Source organism: Schistocerca piceifrons, chromosome 8, assembly GCF_021461385.2.
Source record: "Schistocerca piceifrons isolate TAMUIC-IGC-003096 chromosome 8, iqSchPice1.1, whole genome shotgun sequence".
Classification (NCBI taxonomy): Eukaryota; Metazoa; Arthropoda; class Insecta; order Orthoptera; family Acrididae; genus Schistocerca; species Schistocerca piceifrons.
Window position 1 is genome coordinate 205329524 of NC_060145.1, and position 6151 is coordinate 205335674.

Here is a 6151-nt window from a genome sequence, read left to right on the forward strand (position 1 = left end):
GGGTATCGTCCTTGTAAGGAAGGTATGCCGAGGCCATTAAAAACTCCCTCGTGATACCTTCCTCACGTTTCCGCATCGTAATGGTCACTAAGTCCCTAGAACAAAAGTCCGCTATTAGGATGAAGGAGATACCATTTTCTACATAAATGCACGTTCTAAATTTTCTTATATTTCTAGCATGAAACAGCTTACCTCCAATGCCGCCGAGACCCAATACACCCCCTGTATAGAAATATGGTACCTGAGTCAGGGTCGAGTCCACTTCTTGTCTTCCCAGAAGACGACTCAGGGCAGCCCTTTACCGTGTTGCAGATTTATCTGCACCAAATACAGTCTACATCTGGCCACCATTGTCGCTTCTGACAGCAACCTGTGAGAACCCCAATAATAGTCTCAGTTCCTGCTCCCGCATTGCCTTCAGGGACTTCACTCCGACTTCCTCCTCAAGGGTTTGGCCGTTTGGTGCAACCTTCCGGTTGATTGCCTTCCAACCCTCTGTCGAGACTTTCAGGTTTTTAGACCCTATTTTCTCAATCAGAGTGTATGGAGAGGTATCCTTAAGGAGTTTTTGCACCCAGATTAATATCTTTGCAGTCTTGAAGAGCTCCGACACTGTCTTTACCAGCAGCTTTGCATCCTCCCACGGTGATATTATGGGCACCTTTTCCTTAAGCTAGTTCACTGTATCGACCACCTCACAGACAAAGATAAGACCACTGTGATACAGATATTTTCCCTTGCCTCAGCTTTCTCAGGATACGCTTATCCTGAGAAGTGGGAGTCTTAGATTCCTCCCTTGTTCTCCTACTTCCTGCTCTCGATGTAGAAAGAGTTTGTACACCCTCTTCGCCCTGGAATAGTCTTTTCTTGGAGGTCTAGGGCTCAAACCTCTCCTTTAGCTTTTTTCTCTAAGAAGTTTTCTCCTCTGAGCCTCAGACAAGCCTTTCATCTTAATATGGTCAAACGTCTTAGTAACCATTCCCATTTCTTGAAAAGGTCTGTCCCCCTGTTGAGCTGAGCGGATATTTTCCATCAGTTCCACCCCACATGTTTGGGTGTCTGAGGTCTCAACTTTCCCCTCAAACTTGCAGTTTTCTTTTGTGTCCATTTTTGTCCCACGAGATTTGGGGATCTAATCTGTCCACACCACGGGAACCCCATATGTTGCAAGGCTAATTACTCAGGGAGGTCGCCTGGTATCCCTGAGGTTCCATTCGCGACATTCATGCATCTCATCACGCCCTGAGTTCGTTATTGAGGAGTTGGGAAAGGACAGGGAATGGATATGGGGCGACAGGTTGTTGTGGGCCACACTTAGTCTGGTCCATTGGCCAAGACCTTACTGAACATAGGTTCCCACAGGCGACACACCCCTCAGCTTCACGTGAACGTACAAGCCTCTCCACCCACACGGACAGTGCTACTTCAAGGTGGTGTCCCACGGAGAGGTCGGCAGTCATACAAATACAACTGAAAGGTTTTCAATGACGTAAGCCACATTTGGCCATCGAAAGGAATCGATGGTAACATAAGAAAATTTGTGCCAGACAGAGACCCTCTTAATGTGAGTGGTTCCTAAAAGCTGCCTCGGCCTTCAGAGCACGCTCTCCATCCAACCCAAATTCCTGCCCTGTTAACCTTCATTCGCATTGTGTCACCTACCCATCAACGCCTCACTTGACATTTCGGATTCCTGCAAGAGACCAGGGTTCTTCTGCTTCTGCACTGACCAAATGGATACTAGATTGTCGCACCTTTTGCAGAAGTCGCCCACTCCCAAGCTGTAAACTACTCCCATTTCGTCAGTATGTGTGACCTCATGATCTGTGAGGCATCATTTGACGCAAATAAAACGATTGGTTATTACTCAGTTTAATGTTCAATGTTCATCACTGTGGCCTCAGTGGTGGTCAGCTGCTGTGTATGCCACAGTGTCATCACTGGCAGACTCAAGCTTCCCAGAGATCGCTGTGTTAGCCTGAAGCCCAGGCCGCTGAATTGCGGTCTGGCGGGTTGCCCGCACAATGGTCCGTAGGCGCTTGTCATGTAGCAGATCCGCTATGAAGGAGGGGTCACTGTGCTGCGTATGTCATTGATTCACACGTCGCCCTGAGAGCTCTCTGTGCCTTTCTCTCCACTGCCCGCATTTTCCCACTAAATGGACCTTGGTGTCGAGTGCTGTCATGTCTGATGTCATGGATTACCCTTATCCTGACCTGCCCATTTTCTAGGCCTTCTGGTCCAAAAGATACGATATTAACAGAGCGGTGCAGGCTCTAAACTGGAATGGCGTTACTGTGCCCATCGAACACTCATCAGTAGTAGCTTCCATCCTGGACTCCAGCATCAGTTATCAGTGGTTACGAAACTAATGGCATTACACCAGGCACTGAAAGTATTACTGGCACAGGTTGACAATACTGGAACATCCTCACACAAGGTGTTACAATACGCTAATGAGAGATCGAGTGTGAACGACATGAATACCGTTGATCCTACTGATAGACAGCTACTAAGGTAGCTGATCATGGTATTTATATTGAAATGAGGAGAGGCTTTGCCGTCTAACGTCATTAATAATGACCAATTCGGTCCAGTCTATTAGGAATGGTCAGTGGTCTCTAGTTCTAGTTTGCTAAATGGGTTTGTTTCAGTAACATAACTTCTCCACCAGGTCACCAACAGGTGTTGTTGAGTACCATCTGCTGCATCTTACTTAATACTACAACAGCAAGTAAGGCAGTTCGGTGTGTGTTTGTCTTACACTTTTCCGATAAGCTCACTCTAACTCCCACACAGAAGTGTCGATGTCGTACTCTGGTGACTGATTACCCATGGCTAAAACTTTATCCCTTGTGACTCGCTTATGTTGATACATGCTTGGTGCTGACGCAATGCTGGACTGTGGAGACTTGAAAAAAATTGTCACTCTCCCGTTCCCATACAATCTCGATGCGTCACAGCATTTTAGTATATAAAGTGTCTTCTGTGAATGTCTTCTGGAAAATATAGTTTTGGATTCAAGACACTTCACGTCATAAACTTAAAAGAAGATCAGTTTTCAATTACGCGCGCCAACTGTCGAACTGAAGGGAAATAAAATTTTTTTCACCATTCAGATTTCGTTACTTTAGAGAGCCTATATACGACTCTTCAGTGTTGTCGGCTTGAGAAAGTGAAAGGGAGGTTGGAGATAATGTAATTATCGATTACCGAAGCAAAGTCGATCCTAACACCTAACAACAAACGCTTTGACCCTAAACTAAATTTACATAAAGGGAATTCCATTTTTCTTTACGTGACGCATATTTGTAACAAAAGCACAACATTGCCGATTGCTTGCTGACTCCATAGTTACTATATAATAATTCTGAAATGTCCCTGACGGATTTGTTAGTTGGCATCTAATGACTAGGCCAGATTGTAAGTTACTGAGCCCTCCTCACTGAACCATCAGTTTTTTGTTCTTGTACTGACTGACCCCGCCTCCGTTTATAGTGGTCCCCCTCTTGTGGCATCTAGTGAGCAATTACCCATTACATAGGGGTGTCCGGTTACTTCTGATGAGATTGTGTCTTTGGCACTATGAGATGGTACGCTCTTCATCCCTTGGACAGCTAGTGTTGCTCCACATGTCACACGGATCAACAGGAAGTGTCGCGAGTGTATGTGTTAGGAGACTGTGGAATACAGTACAACTTTGCTACTTAGCGAAATCTTGTTCATTTCTTTCTTACACAACATTTTAGACTGTCGACCAATGGAGCCAGCGCAGTGGACTGAAATTCGTATGGAGGCCTTTCAAATCCCCGTCCATCTAACAATTTTAAGTTTTCTGTGGTTTCCCCAAATAACTTCAAGCGACTGAAGATATGGTACTGGAAGTACGCCGCTCCAAAAATTTTCCCCATTGTTCTTCGACTGAGAACTATCAGTAAGACATTTAATTGCCCAAAAAAACAACGTTATCAACAAACAAGAAATAAATTACAAGGTGGATGTTTATCGGAAAAGCCAAATGCATACTTTCCGATATTTTATAACTGTGTGACGGAGCAGAAGGGCAATCTTGACCCTTGCCTTGATTTCAGTATTCGATCTTTTCAGGAAGGTCTCGTGGATTGACAATGATTCTTCAAAATCGACAACACTTAAACTTTCTTATAGTCATTTTCCACAACATCCTCTCTCTTGAGGGTTGCTATTGCAGCAAGTATGATAGTTAGTGTTTCATTCACAGATTATTTAACAATGGTGTTAGACATGCCACGTAATAAAACAATAAATCAAAATTAAAAATCAACAAACTTGCAAGAGTATAATTAAGTAGAGGTCTAATTAATTCCGAAACAAATATTACAGGATTCAGTGACACCTCTGTCTGCTTAGATAACGACCATATTGATACCGTTTCCCTTTCATAGTTCTGTGTGTTGTCCCAAAGGTTTGTATGAAAAACTGAGTCAGCATCCCTCCATAAAGTATGAGACGCTGACCTCATGGAACTGAAAGACGTTTAGCATTTTACATCACAGAACTTGAGCGTGCAATTTTCCCTCGCATCGACCTTATACTGGGAAAGTGTGTTCCGCAGTGACAGATGTTTTAACAACTGTAACATACTTTACAGTTCTTCCCTTGTATTATTTACGTAATTCTTTGCTATATATTATGTTGTATTTAAGGAGTAGGCTGGAAAGCCTCAATGTAGATCACAAGCTAGAAGAAATAAATGGGTAGAATGAAAGTTTGAGATAGATGGTGTGGTGCGCTTGGATAACTCAGCTAGTGGGGCAACTGCTCACGAACACCAGTGCTGCAGATAAGAGACCTGGATTAACAAAATGTTTTAATTTTTCAGGAAGTTTCACTTGAGCGCAAGTTCCGCCGCATTGTTACATTCTTGAAAGCATATCTCGGTGTAAAACCTCTCTGTGGTCAAACTATCAACTTTCAGATCATTTTGAGTTTATAGCTGAACTTATACCTCTGACGTAGGAAAATATTCGTTCATAAATTTCGCTTATCTTATCTTTTGAAAAGAAATGGTACACGGTAAGTCTCCTTCATGTTACCTTCAGTCTCCAGGCTGCCACGTTGTAAGAACCTGTTATTTTCTTATCTGTAATTTGATTACAAATAATAGTATTACTTATCGGAGAAGTGATTAATACCCTTTTCTAATAATACCTACAGCTTCTATTTATGTTTCAGCCATATAAATACATTGGGAGCGAATGGTTTGGTGAAGTGACCTTCTCACGCCATCACTACGCTGTCAAATGGATATTTGTACTGCTGTAAGTCGAACCTGCAGTATAAAATTATTTTTGGAAGTCCGATTACTATTGCTGTTGTAATACAAGACATTATTAAATTGAATTTCATGTTATTACGGTCTGGTAGTCACCAACCTTATCCCTCCAAGGACGATTCTGTCCCTAAATTTACAAGAATTATCCGGGTAATATGGTTGTCTTCGATTGTAGAAGTCTTAATTTCATTCTATCTCAGAATTCTACTATTCTGTGTCATTAAAATGCTTCTGCTGTCCTCTCAGTGATATGTCTCACCTTCCGAAAAATTAATATTCAAAATTTTTCTTTCTCATGTAAATTATTTTGTGGGATACATTGCAATGCACACTCTGTCATCACGCTCATAAACATGACTGTGATGAGGACTTGACACTCTGCATTGCGAAACTGTATTGAACAAAATTCAGTTTGCCTTTATGTCTGACGGATGATCACGACACTGTGTTGCAATACTTGAATTGTAACTAACGGCTAGGCAGTTGCCCTAAATTCTGCCATCAACATAACAGTATATTGACTACGTTTCACTCAGAGCCAAGTGCATCTTTTGCTCCGAAACTTCATCCCCAAGTTAGTTGGGCAGAAAAGTTATTGTATGAAACATCGTGCTGCTTCACTCTTAACAGTTATTCATCTAGCACAAATTTAGTTGCAATGCATATGGCTTCTTCTCTGCTGGACCCACAGCTTGCATAACTTCATAATATGGTATCTTCTTTATACTTTTACAAAATTAACTGCAAATAGTTAATCCCTTGTTGTTTTTAAATAAGCTCATGAAGAGCTTGTTTCGGCATTTGAGCCATGGACGACACGCTAAGTATGAGCTGCTT